This window comes from Hypanus sabinus, chromosome 11 (genome assembly GCF_030144855.1).
Source record: "Hypanus sabinus isolate sHypSab1 chromosome 11, sHypSab1.hap1, whole genome shotgun sequence".
Classification (NCBI taxonomy): Eukaryota; Metazoa; Chordata; class Chondrichthyes; order Myliobatiformes; family Dasyatidae; genus Hypanus; species Hypanus sabinus.
Window position 1 is genome coordinate 101,051,200 of NC_082716.1, and position 19,856 is coordinate 101,071,055.

The window sequence follows — 19,856 nt, forward strand, 5'->3', positions numbered from 1 at the left end:
CCTCCCTGCTCCTGTACTCAAATCCTTTTGCTATGAATGCCATCATACCATTTGCCTTTTTCACTGCCTGCTGTACCTGCATGCCCACCTTCAATGACTGGTGTACAATGACACCCAGGTCTCGTTGCATCTCCCCTTTTCCTAATCGGCCACCATTCAGATAATAATCTGTTTTCCTGTTCTTGCAACCAAAGTGGATAACCTCACATTTATCCACATTAAATTGCATCTGCCATGAATTTGCCCACTCACCTAACCTATCCAAGTCACCCTGCATCCTCTTAGCATCCTCCTCACAGCTAACACTGCCGCCCAGCTTCATGTCATCCGCAAACTTGGAGATGCTGCATTTAATTCCCTCGTCTAAATCATTAATATATATTGTAAACGACAAAGTGAGGGCTCAGCAGTGCTTTATAAAGCCTCAACGTTACATCCTTGCTTTTATATTCTTGCATTGTTTGGCACTGAGCTAGCTTGACGTTGACACTCTCTGCACTTTGTGGTGTATTAGACAGCAACTTTTCTGTTTCTTCAGCACTTTTGTCTGTTTTTTTTTATTAGGCCGATTTGCTAGATTGGTGCTCAACCCAGCACGGAGGGAAAGGAGCTGGCCAGATTCGAACCCTGGACCACTCACCTCGAAATCTGGTGTAGATGCCACTACACCACCAGCCAGCACAGGACTTGTGCCTCTCTCGAAACCCTTTGGACTCCAACAGCAGTAAAGAAGATCCTTGAAAGATGCTCAGACCGAAATCTCTTCCTCGGACTACAGGCAGAGAGATGGAAGGCAGCTACTGCAATGTTAACCTCAGCAGTGTGTGTCTTGCCAAAGACTATTGATTTTAAACGACGTTGAGAGCTAGAGACTGTCAGCTTGACAGTTTGCAGATGCCAAGCGAATCTCTCCGAAGGATCAGATGGAACATCGTCTGGGCTTCTGAAAATGGAACTATTTCCCCTCAGCCATTTCACCGACACAGTGCTATCCTGGTGTGTCTGGAACTTGTCAGCATACTGGGGGTACTTCCCAAAATATCTGAAAGACATGACAAAGAACCACCCAAATCCTCTGTGTCCTCAGCCACCCTACAGCCAAGGGGTTACTGACAGCCAAGATCTGACGGGTCAGTAACCAACATTTCTCTGTGACAGTAAGTGGAGGCAAAGCCCTTGAAGGCAGGGTCACCCCACTTCCAGCTCTTCTTGATCTGTTTGCATTCCTTAATCTGTGTGGTGACTTATTTATTTAATATTATTATTTCATTTCATTTTTTGATCTTTTTATTGATTTTCAAATAAAGAATATACAAATCAGAGGAGGAGTTTAGCAAACAGATAATATAAAAGACATATAAACAGCAATAATAAAAACAGTAAGTATATAATGTCAAAATCAAATAGGCAAAATACTTTGCTGTTATATATATACAATGGTAAAAAAAAACTACAACTCCTCACAGCAATCATAAAAAAAAGATTGGAAATTTTATTCATAAAGGAAGAAAACCCCCCCCCCCATTAACTAAACTGAAACAAAAAAAAAGAAAGAAAAAAGGAAAGGAAAAGAAAGATTGGGCAGTCCAATTGCGGATAAAATTTTTAAAAAGAGAGAGAGAAAAAGTACATCCTTCCAGTCATCTCTGAACCTTCACGGATAAGGATTTTCCCCAAAGAGAATAAAGAAAAAAATAAATAAATTGAAATAAATTAAATCATATGAAAACATTGAATAAAGGGTCACCAGACTTATTCAAAATTAAAGATGTATCAAATGTCCGGCTTCTAATTTTCTCCAAGCTTAGACATGACATAATGGAGGACAGCCAATAGAAAACAGTAGGCGGGTTAGATTCTTTCCAGTGTAGCAAAATAGCTCTCCTAGCTAGGAATAAAAACATTTTTAGATTTGTTTTTACAAGACTGTTTAATGCCCTTTTCACGGTTAATGGATAAATATGATATCTCTAATACACATTTTTTTCAGATATTTACAGATTAGGAATTTTTACGTGATTTTTTTACCGAATTACCCCTCGGCCTGCTCTTTAAACTTGGCTTATGCTACCTTTCAGTTTAAACCTTTTCAAAAATGATTAATAGCTATCATTTATAAACAGTTAATGAATGCTCGCATGTTGCCTAATGATAGGGTTCAATGTATCTGAGAAGTAGAACTTCAACATTCACTTTCAGACAGTCAATGGAGTAAACTTTATTATTTAGTCAATAATTCATCTATCTGCGCACACCATACCTTAATTCAGTTTGAGATAGTACACAGGGCCCATATGTCCAAAGATAAATTGGTGCATATTTTTCCTAATATAAGCCCTATTTGTGACAGATGTAACACAGATGTGGCTACTCTAACCCATATGTTTTGGTCATGTGTAAGCTTAAACAATTTTTGGAGGGATGTGTTTGGAATATTATCTAAAGTTATAGATATGGATGTTCAACCTAATCCACTTACAGCAATTTTTGGGATTATTCCAGAGGAAGCAAGCAAAGTGTCTGCTTCCGCCCAACATGTGATAGCCTTTTCAACTTTATTATTATTATTTTAATTTAGTTATTTACAGTATTTTCAGTAACCATGTAACAATTACAGCATGGAAACAGGCCATCTCGGCCCTTCTAGTCGATGCCAAATACTCTTACCTAGTCCCACCGACCTGCAGTCAGCTCATAACGTTCCATTCCTTTCCTGTCCATATACCTATCCAATTTTACTTTAAATGACAATATCGAACCTGCCTCTACCACTTCTACTGGAAGCTCATTCCACACAGCTACCACTCTCTGAGTAAAGAAATTCCCCCTCGTGTCACCCCTAAACTTTTGCCCCTTAACTCTCAACTCATGTCCTCTTGTTTGAATCTCCCCTACTCTCATTGGAAAAAGCCTATCCACATCAACTCTATCTATCCCCCTCATAATTTTAAATACCTCTATCAAGTCCCCCCTCAACCTTCTATGGTCCAAAGAATAAAGACCTAACTTGTTCAACCTTTCTCTGTAACTTAGGTGCTGAAACCCAGGTAAAATTCTAGTAAATTTCCTCTGTACTCTTTCTATTTTGTTGACATCTTTCCTATAATTCGGTGTCCAGAACTGTACACAATACTCCAAATTCGGTTTAACCAATGCCTTGTACAATTTTAACATTACATCCCAATTCCTATACTCAATGCTCTGATTTATAAAGGCCAGCATACCAAAAGGTTTCTTCACCACCCTATCCACATGAGATTCCACCTTCAGGGAACTATGCACCATTATTCCTAGATCACTCTGTTCTACTGCATTCTTCAGTACCCTACCATTTACCATGTATGTCCCATTTTGATTATTCCTACCAAAATGTAGCACCCACCTCACACTTATCAGAATTAAACTCCATCTGCCATCTTTCAGCCCACTCTTCTAACTGGCCTAAATCTCTGTGCAAGCTTTGAAAATCTACTTCATTATCCACAACACCACCTATCTTAGTATCATCTGCATATTTACTAATCCAATTTACCACCCCATCATCAAGATTATTAATGTATATGACAAACAACATTGGACCCAGTACAGATCCCTGAGTCACACCACTAGTCACCGGCCTCCAAGCTGACAAAAAGTTTTCCACCACTACTCTCTGGCATCTACCATCCAGCCACTGTTGAATCCATTATACCACTTCAATATTAGTACCTAACGATTGAACCTTCCTAACTAACCTTCCGTGCGGAACCTTGTCAAAGGCCTTACTGAATTCCATATAGACAGTATCCACTGCTTTACCCTTGTCAACTTTCCTCATAACCTCTTCAAAAAGTTCAATAAGATTTATCAAACATGATCTTCCATGCACAAATCCATGTTGACTGTCCCTAATCAGACCCTGTCTATCCAGATAATTATATATACCATCTCTAAGAATGCTTTCCATTAACTTACCCGCCACTGACATCAAACTTACAGGCCTATAATTGCTAGGTTTACTCTTAGAATCCTTTTTAAACAATGGGACAACATGAGCAATACACCAATCCTCTGGCACCATCCCTGTTTCTAACAAAATTTGAAGTATTTCTGTCAGAGCCCCTGTTATTGCTACACAAACTTCCCTCAAGGTCCTAGGGAATATCCTGTCAGGATCCGGAGATTTATCCACTTTTATATTCCTTAAAAGCAACAGTACTTACTCCTCTTTAATCGTCATAGTTTTCATAACTTCCCTACTTGTTTCCCTTACCTTACCCAATTCAATATCTTTCTCCTTGGTGAATACCGCAGAAAAGAAATTGTTCAAAATCTCCCCCATCTCTTTTGGCTCCACACATAGCTGTCTACTCCGATTCTCTAAAAGACCAATTTTATCCCTCACTATCCATTTGCTATTAATATAGCTGTAGGAACCCTTTGGATTTATTTTCACCTTACTTGCCAAAGCAACCTCGTATCTTCTTTTAGCTTTTCTAATTTCTTTCTTAAGATTCCTTTTACATTGTTTATATTCCTTGAGCACCTCATTTACTCCATGCTGCCTATATTTATTGTAGATATTGTAGCGGTGTACTACACGCAGCGCTGAAATAATGACACATAGTCGGTGAGCTGCTGTTGCAAAAGAGGTTTATTCAAACTTTGCGGCCTCGCTTTAAAGCCTTCCTGTCCCCGCCCTCCCCGGGTGGGAATGCTGTAGGGGGCACGTATTCACAGTCCCGTCCCGTACGCGGGCTTTTCCCCTTGCTGGCGAAGCAGACTTGGCGCCCTTTTTGGGACCGGCCTCAATGCCCACGCATGCCACTTTGTGAGCCGGTTCGAGTGCGCTGGGAAGTGGGTCGCCACATAACCACCCCCCCAGAACCGGCGATACACCCCCCAATGTCCACAGTCTGGGTCAGTCCCTGTTTGGGTCTGCCTCTGCGCCATGGTGCCTGAATCTCGACCGGCTGCGCCAAGTCCACATGGGCCGGTTTGAGTCAGTCCACCGTGAAAACCTCCTCTTTCCCCCAATGTCCAGCAAGAATGTGGACCCGTTGTTTCTGATCACCTTGAACAGCCCCTCGTAGGGCCGCTCTTGCGGTGCCCAATGTCCGCCCTGTTGTACAGAAACAAACTTACAGTTTTGCAAGTCTTTGGGTACGCAGGTTGGGTTCTGCTCTTTTGCCCCCTTGGGGCTGGTATGAACTCTCCTGGGACGACCAGGGGTGCGCCATACACCAACTTGGCCGACGAGGTGTGCAGATCCTCTTTGGGTGCTGTGTGAATACCAAGCAGGACCCAGGGAAGCTCATCCACCCAATTTGGTACTCTCAGGCTGGCCATGAGAGCCGACTTCAGGTGACAGTGGAAATGCTCCACTAGTCAGTTCGACTGTGGTTGGTAGGCAGTTGTGTGGTGCAGCTGTGTTCCCAAAAGGCTGGCCATAGCTGACCACAGACTGGAGGTGAACTGGGCGCCTCTGCTGGAGGTAATGTAGGCCGGTACACCAAAACGAGATACCCAGGTGGCAATCAGTGCCCTGACGCAAGATTCGGAGGTGGTGTCGGTGAGCAGGACCGCCTCTGGCCATCTTGTGAACCGGTCCACGATAATCAGGAGGTGACGCGCTCCTCGCAACACTGTCAGAGGGCCCACGATATCCACATGAATGTGGTCTAAATGCCGGTGGGTGAGGAGGAACTGCTGCAGTGGGGCTTTGGTATGCTGCTGCACCTTGGCAGTTTGGCAGTGCATGCACGTTTTGGCCCATTCACTGACCTGCTTGCGGAGTCCGTGCCAAATGAACCTGTTGGCTACCATCCGGACGGTTGTCCTGATGGACGGGTGCGCTAAGTTGTGAATGGAGTTGAAAACATGCCGCCGCCAGGCTGCCGGGATGACGGGAGGGGGGGGGCGTTGGCCGGTGGTGATGTCACAGAGTAGGGTCCTCTCACCTGGGCCTACGGAGAGGTCCTGGAGCTGCAAACCGGAGACTGCAGTTCTGTAACTAGGGATCTCCTCATCTGCCTGCTGCACCTCTGCCAGCACTTCATAGTCCACCCCCTGGGACAGGGCTTGGATGTTAGGGCGGGAGAGGGCGTCCGCCACGACATTGTCCTTTCCCGAGACATGCCGGACATCCGTCGTGTATTCGGAGATGTAGGACAGATGTTGCTGCTGGCGGGACGACCAGAGGTCGGATGCTTTTGTGAACGCAAAGGTAAGCGGTTTGTGGTCCGTGAACACGGTGAAGGGCCGACCTTCTAGGAAGGACCTGAAATGCCGGATTGCCAGGTAGAGCGCCAACAATTCCCGGTCGAAAGCACTGTATTTGAGTTTGTGTGGTCGTAGGCGTTTGCTGACTTGGGTTGCCAGCGACCCGCGATGAGTTGCTCCAGTACCCCACCGACTGCTGTGTTAGATGCGTCCACTGTGAGGGCGGTAGGGACGTCCATTCTGGGGTGCACTAGCATCACGGCATTCGCCAAGGATTCTTTGGTTTTAATGAAAGCGGCGGTGGACTCCTCATCCCAGGTAATGTCCTTGCTCTTACTCAACATCAGGGCGAACAGGGGGCGCATGATTCGGGCTGCTGAAGGGAGGAAGCGGTGGTAGAAATTCACCATACCCTCGAATTCCTAAAGGCCTTTGATTGTGTTGGGTTGGGGGAAGTGGCGGACTGCGTCTACCTTAGCGGGCAGAGGGTTTGCCCTGTCTGTAGTGATCCTGTGGCGCAGGAAGTCGATGGTGTCGAGCCCGAACTGGCATTTGGCCGGGTTGATTGTTAGACCGTACTCACTCAGCCGGGCGTAGAGTTGACGGAGGTGGGACAGATGCTCCTGACGACTGCTGCTGGCTATGAGGATGTCATCCAAATAGATGAAAGCGAAGTCCGGGTCACGTCCCACCATGTCCATTAACCGCTGGAACGTCTGTGTGGCATTCTTTAGGCCAAAAAGCATGCGTAGGAACTCGAAAAGGCCAAAAGGGGTGATGAGTGCCATTTTGGGGACATCGTCAGGATGCATTGGGATTTGATGGTATCCCCGGGCGAGGTCTACCTTGGAGAAGATCCATGCGCCGTGCAGGTTTGCTGCAAAGTCCTGAATGTGCAGCACAGGGTAGCGGTCTGGTGTTGTAGCCTCATTCAGCCTGCGGTAGTCGCCGCATGGTCTCCAGCCCCCTGTTGCTTTGGGCACCATGTGCAGGGGGGAGGCCCATGGGCTGTCGGATCACCGTATGATCCCCAATTCCTCCATCCTCTTGAACTCCTCCTTCGCCAGTCGGAGCTTGTCCGGGGGAAGCCTTAGAGCACGGAGGGGTGGAGGGGTGGTCATTGTGTCGGGATTTGGTGCTGTATGCCGTGTTTGGGCATGGCTGCCGTGAACTGCGGTGCCAGAACCGATGGGAAATCCGCCAAGACTCTGGTGAGGTTGTTGTCGGACAGCGTGATGGAGTCTAGGAGTGGGGCTAGCAACTGGGCTGCACCCAGGGAGAACGTCTGAAAGGTCTCGGCGTGGACCAGTCTTTTCCTTGGCAGGTCAACCAGTAGGCTGTGAGACCCCAAAAAATCAACCCCCAGGAGTGTTTGGGCTACAGCGGCCAGTGTGAAGTCCTATGTGAACCGGTTGGAGCCAAACTGTAGCCGCACAATACGGGTGTTATAGGTCCTCACTGTGCTGCCGTTCACGGCCCTCAGGGTGGGACCCGGTTCTCTGTTGCGGGTGTTGTAACTCGTCGGAGGTAAGACGCTGATCTTGGCACCAGTGTCGACCAAAAAGCGGCGTCCCGACCGCTTGTCCCACACATACAGGAGGCTATCCCGATGTCCTGGTGTTTCCCGGGAACTTGCAGGGCAGGCGACAGCGGCGGGTTTCTGCGCCCCACTGCTGGTGGTAGAAGCACCATTGTTTGTTGGTTTCCTCACCCTTGTTTCTGGGGTTAGTGGGCTCTGTGGCCAGGCCTGGTCTGGTCTGCTGCTGGGAGCGTGGCCTGGTGATCTGTGTGACAGACGCCCCACTCTCCTTCTTGGCTTTCCACAGCACATCTGCCGGGGGTCGCTGAAATCCGCGACGGACAGCAACAGGCGTATGTCCTCAGGCAGCTGCTACAGGAACGCCTGCTCAAACATGAGGCAGGGCTTGTGTCCTCCGGCCGGGGACAGCATTTCGTTCATCAAAGCCGACGGTGGCCTGTCTCCCAAACCATCCAGGTGCAGTAAACGAGCAGCTCGCTCGTGCTGCGAGAGTCCGAAAGTCCTTATGAGCAGGGCTTTGAATTCCGTGTATTTGCCGTCCGCTGGGGGAGACTGTATGAACTCCTCAACCTGGGCGGCTGTCTCCTGGTCGAGGGAGCTCACCACGTGGTAGTAACATGTGGCATCCGAGGTTATCTGCCGAATGTGGAATTGGGCTTCTGCTTGCTGGAACCATAGGTGAGGTCGCAGCATCCAGAAGCTTGGCAGTTTCAACGAAACTGCATGAACAGGTGCGGCGTCATTCATCTCCGGTCCAAATATCGTTTGGGCCATCGGGGTCACCAATTGTAGCGGTGTGCTACATGCAGTGCTGAAATCACAACGCGTAGTCGGTGAGCTGCAGTTGCAAAAGAGGTTTATTCAAACTTCGCAGCCTTGCTTTAAAGCCTTCCTGATCCCACCCTCCCCGGGCGGGAATGCTATTGGGGCCGCGTATTCACAGTTCTGTCCCACGCGGGCTTTTCCCCTTGCTGGTGAAGCAGACTTGGTGCCCTCTTTGGGACCTGCCTCAATGCCGGCGCGCGCCACTTTGCGAGTCGGTTCGAGTGCGCTAGAAAGTGGGTCGCCACAATATCTCTCTTTTTCCAAACCAAGTTTCCAATATCCCTTGAAAACCATGGCTCTCTCAAACTTTTAACCTTTCCTTTCAACCTAACAGGAACATAAAGATTCTGTACCCTCAAAATTTCTCCTTTAAATGACCTCCATTTCTCTATTACATCCTTCCTATAAAACAAATTGTTCCAATCCACTCCTTCTAAATCAGGGGTGGGCAAACTTTTTGACTTGTGGGCCACAAAGGGTTCTAAACCAGGAGCAGATGGATGGAGTGTTTTGGTAATACACCTCATAAGAGAAAATAAAATATCATGGGATATGTAGAAAACATGTGCTTTCATTTCAATTGAAAATGAACAAATGCATTACAACAAAATATCTGTCTTTGAAGTCCCATGGTATTTAGCTATTTATTGAAATGACTTTTAAAACACTGAAAACTAAATGAATAAAATACAGCTTTTTTTAATCGTAACAGTTATTATTTTAAAGCACTGAAAATTCTGTTATCCTTCAAGATATTATCATCATCACTCTCCTCCTGCCTGTCTTTATTTCAAATACGGTAGGAGATGCAGGTCTACTTGTCCTGCTCCTTCTTATTCAATTGTCCCCTGTGCCAAAACTCAACAACGACCAGCACAAGGACAGAACAGTGACAGCGCGCCAGTATGCGGAGCGTGTTATTTGATCTGGAGCGCATTTTTTATTTTGAGAACGTACGTACACCTGCGCACTACTCATGTCCATCACTTAACAGAAATGACATGTAACATGTAAGGCTTATTGAAAAAAATATTTTCAAATGCATTTTTTACATAACACAACGAAGAAACTTATTTTTAATTTCAGTGGGAACAGTGTTGTTGGTCTCCCTTTTTAGCCAGCGCATCAAAGTCTGGATTTAGTTTTGTTGTGGCGATTCTCAGGATGGATCTGAGGTGTTGGTCAGTTAACTTGGATCTGTGGCTGGCTTTGTTGATGTTCATGACGCCTGTTCACACAAATAGGTCGAGCTGAACAAAGAGTAAAGCGCAAATGTGGAGTAATACGCTGCACCTCAACAAAGGTCAATGTATATAGAGTGCGCCATCTATTGGGAAAATGCCAGAATTGTGGGGAAAAAAACGTTAACAAGGTTTATTAATATAATTTAATCAAGTTCTGCGGGCCGGATTAAAAAAGCTTAACAGGCCGCATATGGCCCCCGGGGCGTAGTTTGCTCATGCCTGCCCTAGGTGCTCTGATTTCCTCCCACAGTCCACAGTTCATTCAAAAGTCAAGAGGTTATGTTGCAACTTTATACAATTCTGGTTAGGCCACATTTGGAGTATCGTGTACAGTTCTGATTGCCCCACTATAGGAAGGATGTTGAGGCTTTGGAGAGGGTGCAGAAGAGGTTTATCAGGATGCTGCCTGGATTCGAGGGCTTGTCCTATCATGAGAGGCTGGACAAACTTGGCAGAAGTTGAGGGGAGATCTGATAGAGGTTTATAAGATTATGAGAGCCATGGATAGAGTGGACAGGGAGTATCCTGAGGTAGAAATGTTTAATACCAGAGGGCATGCATTGAAGGTGGGAGGGGGTTAGGTTCAAGAAGCATTTGAGGGGCAAGTTTTTTTACTCAGTGAGTGGTGGATGCTTAGAATGCACTGCCTGGTGTGGTCGTAGAGGCAAATACATTAGAGGCTTTTAAGAGATGTTTAGACAGGCATATGGATGTAAGTACCATTTGTAAGATGTAGGGAAGTGGTGTAGGTTGGAGGAAATAATGTTTGGGTGATTTTGACTTGTTTTTTCAGCTTGTTGGGCACAACATTGTGGGCCAAAGGGCCTGTTCCTGTGTTGTACTGGTCTATGCCTTGTTCTATGTCCAGGTTAACCATTATAACTTGCACCCTGCTCTTCCCCCACCCCCATGTGTGAATGAAGGGTTGGATTTGAGGAGAAGTGATGAGATTAGAAAATGTAAATGGATAGCAGATTGGGACCAGAGATCATGGGGTAAGGGTGAAAAGTTTAAGGGGAACATGAGGGGAAGCTTCTGCACTCAGAGGGTGGTGAGAGTGTGGAATGAACTGCCAGAGCAAGTGGTGCATGCAAACTTGATTTCAAAGTTTAAGAGAAGTACATGCATGGTAGGGGTATGGAGGGCTATGGTTCCACTGCAGGCCAGGGAGTCAGCAGTTTCAATGGCTCGGCAGCGACTAGATGGGCCAAAGGGCCTGCTTCTGTTGGACTTCTCTATGGCTCTAAGGGTCAGTTCACATTCAGTAGGCCAAAGGGCCTGTTTTAATATCGTATCCCTATAATTCTCTCTATGAAATGCCACACCCCAGCTTCTCAACACTGCAAATTGAACCCCCCCCCCCCCCCCAGCGTGTGGGTGAGAGGTTGATTCTAAGGAGAAGATTTAATCAGTCAATTTGTGGATTGATTCTGTGGCTTATGTTATCTTGTGTCCCTGGTTTCTCCTTACTCTTCTCCTTGCTGCTACCTTGTGAAACCTTGATTGAGACGGACTTGCTCTGCAGTCTACAGTCAATGAACAACACAGGGCTAACTTGAACTGAACATACCCAGACTGTTTCAATTACTTTGTGGACTGATGTCTTATTTCTGTGTTAATCACTTGTTTTTCTCCCCGTTTACACATCTCATTCTATTTTTGCGCATTGGTTGTTTGAAGTTTTCTTTGAGTGGGTTCCGTGCTGTTTCTTTGTTTTGTGGCTGTATGTGGGAAGACGATTTTCAATATTGTATACTGCATACATACTTTGCAATTAAACATACATTGGACAATGCTTGAGGTATTTTTGCTCATTGAAAGAAAGGGCAGGATCTAGTGACAAATATTGTTGGATTGTCAGAATCCAGTAGGAACTCCCTCAGCTCCATCCTTCCAAGCATTCCCGGGGTCTATCATGGACAACCCTAACACAGCCTCTGTCTAAGTTCAAAGTATGGTGAGGGTGTTTAACGATGGATGTCATCTTTTTCAGGCACAGCCTTTTGAAGATGTCCTTGATAGCAGGAAGGGTTCAAGGTAAATTTTATTATCAAATGTTTATGTGTCTCCATATACAATCTGGCGATTCATTTTCTTATGGCCATCTCGGTAAACCTATAGAATAATAACCATAACAGAACCAACGAAAGACCACCCGACCAGAACATTCAACCAGACGAGAACAAACTGTGCAAACACAAAAAAGAATAATAATAAATAAGTAAGCAATAAATATTGAGAACTTGAGATGAAGAGTCCTTGTAAGTGAGTCCAGTGGTTATGGGAACATTTCAGCAATGAGGCGAGTGAAGTTACCCCTCTGTCATCTCTGTGCAGTCACGATGCGAGATGACCGGGACTCCCTGAAGCCTGACTGACAAGATGCCTAAAGTCCTATGAAAATTGGAACACAGCAATCCTGAACCAAAGCTGTGGCTTTGAAGAGAAAGAAACCCTCCCCAAATGCAACAGGGAATGTCTCAAAAAACCGATGCAACACATTGTACAGCTTGATGGATTCTTTGGCTGTTTCCAAAGGTTAGATAAGATTACGTTTACTTGTCAATGAAGGACACTGTCCAAGAGTGTGCTGGGGGCAGCCCACAAGTGTCAACACACTTCTGGCATAGCATGACCCTAATCCGTACGTCTCTGGACCGTGGGAGGAAACTGGAGCACTCCGAGGAAACCCACACAGTCACAGGGAGAATGTGGGATACATCCATGATATTACTGTTGGTTCGGTGGACAGTTTGACATCTGACTGCTACACTTCTCTGCCACCCCTTTAGTGGGTATAAACATATTCTTCATTACAAGTGAGGTGCAGTCACACCTGACGCCTCTCCGGACCGGAGTTTGGAAGTGAAGTATATCAGAGAACTTCACCCTTCCAGAGGACCACAATCTTGTCGTGGTTTGGAGGCGTGTGTGCCTCAGTGACCCCAAGAGCTATAATGGCTGGAGTCAGGGATTTCTGCTTTGGCTCCTGATAGGGTCTCCCATGCCAAACAGGTCAAAGGGTAGAGGCCAGACTAAGAGTGGCCCACCGGTCTTCAGGTTCAGGGGATTAACAACCCTGACCGATCAAACAAGGCTGTTAAAGAAACAGCAATAAAGAATATTTCTTCATCTGAGTGGCCAAGGACCGAGATGGAGGACTTCAGTTTTCCCTTAAACACCAGTGACATATCGGGTTTTAAGTAGGCACTGTGGAAAAGTCTTAGGAGCCCAGGATGTTTTATATGGTTTCTGATGGTATGACCTCCAGAGAGCCCCCATCTCAAACTATCTCTTTGATGTTCAGAAATCCATTCCATTATTTTTAGAAGTATTTTCACCTTACAGAATTTTTTTAAATGTACCTACAACTTTTCCACGGTACTGTAAGTTCTGTGCAAAGTGTACACACAACGGACAGAAGCATCCCCAGATCTGCAGCCGCTATCCTAGGTTGCAGGGTCTCAACCGCGACATTCACAACCCACTTCATTCTGACCAGGAATGATCTTATTGACCATCAGACTTTGGAGCAGAATTAGGTAGTTCAGCCCATTGTGTCAGCCCCATCATTTCATCGTGGCTCATTTAATATCCCTCTCAACCCCATTCTCCTGCCTTCTCCCCGTAACCTTTAATACCCTTCCTAATCGAGAACCTATAAACCATCGCTTTAAATATACTCAGAGATGTGACTTCCACAGCCATGTCTGGCAATGAATTCCAACAGATTCACCACCCTCTGGCTACAGAAATTCCTCCTCCTCTCCATTTTAAACGGATGTACTTCTATTTTGAGGCTGTGTCCTTTGGTTGTAGACTCCCTCACAATAGGAGAAAAATCCTCTCCACATCTGCTCTATCTAGGCCTTTCAACATTTGATCGGTTTCAATGGGATCCCCTCTCATTCCTCTGACTTGCAGTGAGTACAGATCCAGAGCTAGCAAATGCTCCTCATATGACAAGCCACTCAATCCTGAAATGTTTTTTGTGAACCTTCTTTGAACCCTCTCCAATGTCAGCACACCCTTTCTTAGATAAAAGGTCCAAAATTGCTCACAATACTCCAAGCGAGGCCTCACCAGTGCCTTATAAAGCCTCAACATTACATCCTTGTTTTATATTCTTGTTAATTTATCTTATTGCCTGTCTATGAAAAGTACCAGAGTTGATTGTGATTTGATGCCAAGCATAAAACACAGGACAATACCACAACAGACAACATAAAGCAACCAACAATTTACAAGACAATAGTGCAAACAGCCCCGAACGATCAGCAATTAGCAGAATGGTCACATGTGCTAACATCAATAATCAAACTTAAATAAATGTGAATGTATAAACAGGATCAATAATTAACCACAGAACAAGGAGAGCAGGAAAGACCATTTAATCGTTGTTGTGTAGGGACAGTTAATGTGTTACACCTACAAATTCTACAGATGTACCGTGGAGAGCATTCTAACTGGCTGCATCACCGTCTCATATGGGGTGAGGGGAGCTAACGCACAGGATCGAAATAAGCTGCAGACAGTTGTAAGCTCAATCAGCTCCATCATGAACACCAGCCTCCGTAGTATCCTGGATATCTTCAAGGAGCGATGCCTCAAAAAGGTGGCATCCATCATCAAAGGACGCCCACCACCCAGGACAAGCCCCCTTCTCATCAGGGAGGAGATACAGGAGCCTGAAGACACACACTCACCGACTCAGAGCAGCCTCTTCCCCTCTGTTGTCTGATTTCTGAATGGGCATTGAACTCATGAGCATGGCCTCACTACTTCTTTATTTCTATTTTTGCACTATTTATTTAACTATACACACACACACACTTACTGTAATTCACAGCTCTTTTTTCTATTATTATGTATTGCATTGTACTCCTGTCACAACAACAACAAATATCACGACACATGTCGGTGATATTAAAGCCGGTTTTGATTCTGAGTGAGTTTTGTTGAGAAGCTGGACAGCTGCAGGAAAGAAGCTACACAGATGACGTCTAGTCCTGATAGTGGTGCTGCTCGACCTATTGATTTCCTCCGGTAGTTTGTTCCTTGCCTCGCTCTCTGTCCTTTGACATTCCACATCATTCACGGCTGCCTCTTGGCTAAGTAGAAATGATGGTGTAGTGGTTTGAAGGTTGCGGAATGAGCAAGGTGGAGGGTGGGGGCAGGGACATCGTGCCTCGGAAGGGCTGTTAGGGGAGAGCTTGACTGCACTGGGACTTCAGCTTTCGCTTGCAAACATTCCCTCTTGTCATGTGCCCTGTGGACCTGTATGGCGGGCTGCAGAGCGATGGGTTCTAGAGACCCCGTATTTGTTAATCGCTGTCTTCACTAGACTCGTTGAGCCCTTGCACTGTTTCATCTTGTCAAGTTAATTGTAACTGGCACGGGGTTTCCGTGTACCATCATAATTTAAAGTGGGCTCCCAATCAGCACTTTATCATGGGGTCCTCGTGTGTGGAGAATGATTCGTCTTGCAGAGTCACCTGGTCAGCCACCGATGTTCTGTTAGAATTCCGATGAGTAAATTCTTGTTTCCGTCTCTACGTGAGAGCCTGCCAATGCTCCGCACCTGCTTCGGTCATTGCCAGCACTCACCAGGATACCTCTGACAGGATAAATCCCTACATCGAAACAACCTGTTCTTGCCTTCTCTCTCTATTTAAATGTAGAAAGCTTGACTCTTTAGTTGTATTGAATGGTTTATACATAATTAACGACAGTTCCTTGCGGATTTAAGTAAGATACACAAGCGTTAAGTGAACGCACTGTGTTGCAAGTTGGATCTCCACCACAAATCATGTTCTGAATAACTTTGGGCATTAATTCCTTTGATGATACGCAGTTGTCCCTCAGCCTGTCACCATCCAGAACACTACCAGGTGGCTCAGTGACACAGTTGCACAGGGAGGAGTCACGGCCTCACAACACCAGTGAACTGGGTTTGATCCCGAACTCCCTCTGACACCCCTGGCTGACAGACTTTTCCCCCACCGTGTCCTTAAAACATTGTTGTCAAGTTATTGGTTTCAAGATTGTTCTTGTTGTAGGCACCCACACCCAAACTCACGCACGTACACACACAAATAAACACAAACATACACAGATGTACACTCATCTCAGACACGCACACACACAGGCACTCAAACACACACTCGTACAGACACCCAGTCACACAGACACACACTCACACAGACACACACACTCACACTGACACATACACTCGTACAGACACACACACTCACACTGACACACACTCATACAGACACACACACTCACACAGACACACACACTCACTGAAACACACATGGTTTGAACGGGATGGGGGTGTAAGTGAGCTGATCTCAGCAGCAGACTACAGTAAAGGTCAGGAGGTTATTTGACTGTTGAAAGATGGCGCACACGTGTATGTAAAGGTGGAACCGCGCGTGAGGATCTGATGTAACTGTGAAGAGAATAAAAGAGGCTGGTATCAGGTGTATCGATATTTCAGTGGAACAAAGGAAATTACAGTGTTATGAGAGAGGAACTGGCCCAAATCGATTGGAAGGGTAACCTAGATGGAGGGACGGTAGAGCAGAATTGGATGAAATGTCTACAAGAAATAAGGAAAGTGCAGGAAAAATATATTCCAAGAAAAAAGAAAATCATGAATGGAAAAATGACACAAATGTGGCTAACAAGAGAGGTTAAGGCTAAAATAAGAACAAAAGAGACGGCGTGCAAAGAAGAAAAAATTAGTGGGAAAACTGAGGACTGGACGACTTTTAAAAACTTACAGAAGGAAACTAAGAATGTCATTAGGAAAGACAAGAATGATGAAGAGAAATTGGCAATTAACATAAAAAAGATACTAAGAGTTTTTTAAAATATATGAAGAGTAAAAGAGTGACACAGATATAGGACCTATTGAAAATGATGCTGGAGAAATTATAATGGATAACAAAGGGATGGCAGAGAAACTAAATGAGTATTTTGCATCAGTCCTCACAGTGGAAGACATTAGCAACATGCCTGATAGCCAGCAGTCTCAGGGAATAAAATTAGGTACAGTCAAGATTACTAGAGAGAAAGTGCTTGGGAAGATAAATGGACTAAGGATAGTTAAGTCTCCTGGACCAGATGAGGGGCACCCACGGGTTTTGAAGGAGTTGGCCTTGGAGATTGTGGAGACATTGGAAATGATCTTCCAGGAATCAATAGATTCTGGCATGGTTTAAGAAAGGAAAGAGGCAGCAAAAAGAAAATTACAGACTTATTAGTCTGACATTGGTAGTTGAAAAGTTATTGGAGTCAATCCTCAAGGACAAGGTTATGAAATACCTCGAGGTGCATGATAAGATAGGCCCAAGCCAGCATGGTTTCATGGGGGAAGATCCTGCCTTACCAACCTATTGGAATTTTTTGAGGTAATCTCAAATAAGATTGACAAGGAAGAGGCTGTGGATGTTGTGTATTTGGACTTTCAAAAGGCCTTCAATAAGGTGCTGCATAAGAGGCTGCTTAATAAGATGAGAGCCCATGGAATTACAGGAAGGATATTGGAATGGGTGGAGCATTGGCTGATAGGCAGAAAGCAAAGGGATTCTATTCTGGTTGGTTGCTGGTTACTAGTGGTGTTCCGCAGGGGTCGGTGTTGGGCTGCTTCGTTTTACACTGTATATCGATGATTTAGATTGTGGATTAAATGGTTTTGTGGCTAAGTTTGTGGATGACACCAAGATAGGTGGAGGAGCAGAAAGTGTTGAAGAAACAGAAAGATTGCAGAGAGACTTGGTCAGTTTAGGAGAGTGGGCAAAGAAATGGCAGATGAGATACAATGTTGAGAAATGTACGGTCGTACATTTTGGAAGAAGAAACAATCGGGCAGATTATTATTTAGATGGGGAGAAAATTCAAAAATCAGAAGTGCAAAGGGACTTGGGGGGTCCTAGTGCAGGATACCCTAAAGGTTAACCACCAGGTTGGATCGGCAGTAAGGAAAGTGAATGCTATGTTGGCATTCATTTCAAAAGGAATAGTGTACAAGAGTAAGGAGGTGTTGATGAGGCTCTATGGGGCACTGGTGAGAACACATTTGGAATACTGTGTGCAGTTTTGGGCCCCCTATCTTAGAAAGGATGTACTGTTGTCGGAGAGAGTTCAGAGAAGATTTACGAGGATGATTCCTGGAATGCAGGAGCTAACATATGAGGAGCGTTTGTCGGCTCTTGGACTGTATTCATTACAGGATAGAAGAATGAGAGGGGATTTCATAGAAACATTTCGAATGTTGAAAGGGTTGGACAGAGTAGATGTGGAAAAGCTGTTTCCCTTGGTGGGTGAGTCCAGGACAAGAGGCCACAGTCTTAGAATTAGAGGGTACCCATTTAAAACAGAGATGAGGAGAAATTTTGTTAGCCAGAGGGTTGTGGATTTATGGAATTCGTTGCCACATACAGCTGTGGAGGCCCAATCATTGAGGGTGTTTAAGGAGGAGATTGACAGATATCTAATTAGTGAGGGTATCAAGGGACATGGGGAAAAAGCTGGAAATTGGAACTAGATGGGAGAATAGTTTAGCTCATGGTGGAGTTGCAGAGGAGAATCGATGGGCCAAATGGCCTACTTCTGCTCCTTTGTCTTGTGATCTTGTGAAGCCTCAGAATTACACCCTTGTTTTTATATTCTAGTCTTTGCTAAATGAATGTTAACATTGCATTCACCTTCCTTACCACCGACTACTGATTTGCTTTCTGGCCACTATACCGCTGGCACTTGGGACAACAATGAAGATCCCCATCTCTGTCTGTCCTTGGCCACCCAGATGTACAAGGATTCTTCATTGCTGTTCCGGTAGCAATTTATTTTTGACCAGTCTGGGATGTTAGCCCTGAGCTGAAGCGCCTAACCGGGAGGACTGATGGACCACTCTTACTTAGACTGGCCTCTGCCCTTTGACTGGTTTGGCATGTATGACCCTACCTAGAGTCAAAGGACAAGGCCCTGACTCCAGCCAGTGTAGCTCTCCAGGTCACTGAGGCACGCAAGCCTCTGAACCTTACGACAAGTTGGTGGTCCTCCCAGAGAAACCAGCAATTTAACGTTTAGGGGATCCAGAATGTCTGGAGCTATCTGAGCCTGGAGGCTGGGACAGAGAGCACCAGCAGTGACTGACTGTCACACGTGCTCTTGCCAGCAGCTCCCCTGGATCCCCCTGCTGGTTAATTAAAATACAAATTAGCCTCATTAATGTGAGTAACATGTAATAAGCACTGGTGATAGATAACATGACACAAACAGAAATGTAAATATATGACAGACTGAGATGAAGTGACAAGAAATTAACCAGGTAAAGCTTTCATCTTCAATTGCAAAGCCAGTGTTTCTTTGACTCAATCAGGTAAGCACGCAAACCCTGCCCGGGGGGTGCTGAGGAGTGTCTGCCGTAGGGAACCCTGCACTGTATAAGGTAAATCCAATTCAGCTTTCACCTCACCTTCAGAGGCTCAAACACAACAAGTTGAAGTAGTTTTGTGTGAAATGGAATGTTAATGTGTTGGAAGGAGAGGTGGTACTGAGGGAGGGTCGAACTGTGGGAGAGGTGGGATGCTTGTACAGTTGCGTGGATCATTCCTGTGCCTTCTCTGCAGGAGGTTAACGGGCTTGATTCTACACGAATCAGACACAGATATCGTCCTGTCGACTTACGCCGATGACATCCTCCTCATCATCACCGACCCGGATGACTTCCGGAGGATGTGAGACTGCCCGCGGATCTTCTCGGCTGCGTCCTCCACAAGGGTCAACTGGGAGAAGAGTGCGGGCCTCGGTGGGTCAGAGGCAGGTGGATCCCTACTGGAGGGGTTGAGGCCATTTGCGTGGAACACCACACACCTCCTGTACTTGGGGGTCTACCTGAGCTCGACGGGGGAGGCCTGGCTGGTGAACTGGCGGGATTTGGAAATGAAGATCTCTGCCCGGCTGGGACACCCGTCGGGCCTCCTTCATGAGGTCTCGTATCGGGGAGGGCATTAGTGATAAATCAGCTGGTCACC

General features: G+C 45.7%; 1 long non-coding RNA gene across 2 annotated transcripts in view; it reads left to right on the top strand.

The window, feature by feature from the left end:
• LOC132401635 (uncharacterized) overlaps window positions 1-19,571 on the top strand; it is a 42,826-nt gene extending 23,255 nt beyond the window's left edge. The window contains exons 3-4 of one of the 2 annotated variants that reach the window (XR_009514648.1): window positions 565-1,130; window positions 19,452-19,571. This is a non-coding gene — a long non-coding RNA (uncharacterized LOC132401635). Of the gene's footprint in view, window positions 1-564; window positions 1,231-19,451 lie in introns of those variants that run through there. The other variant, XR_009514647.1, reaches the window with a different exon arrangement.
• Window positions 19,572-19,856: the final 285 nt, after the last annotated feature.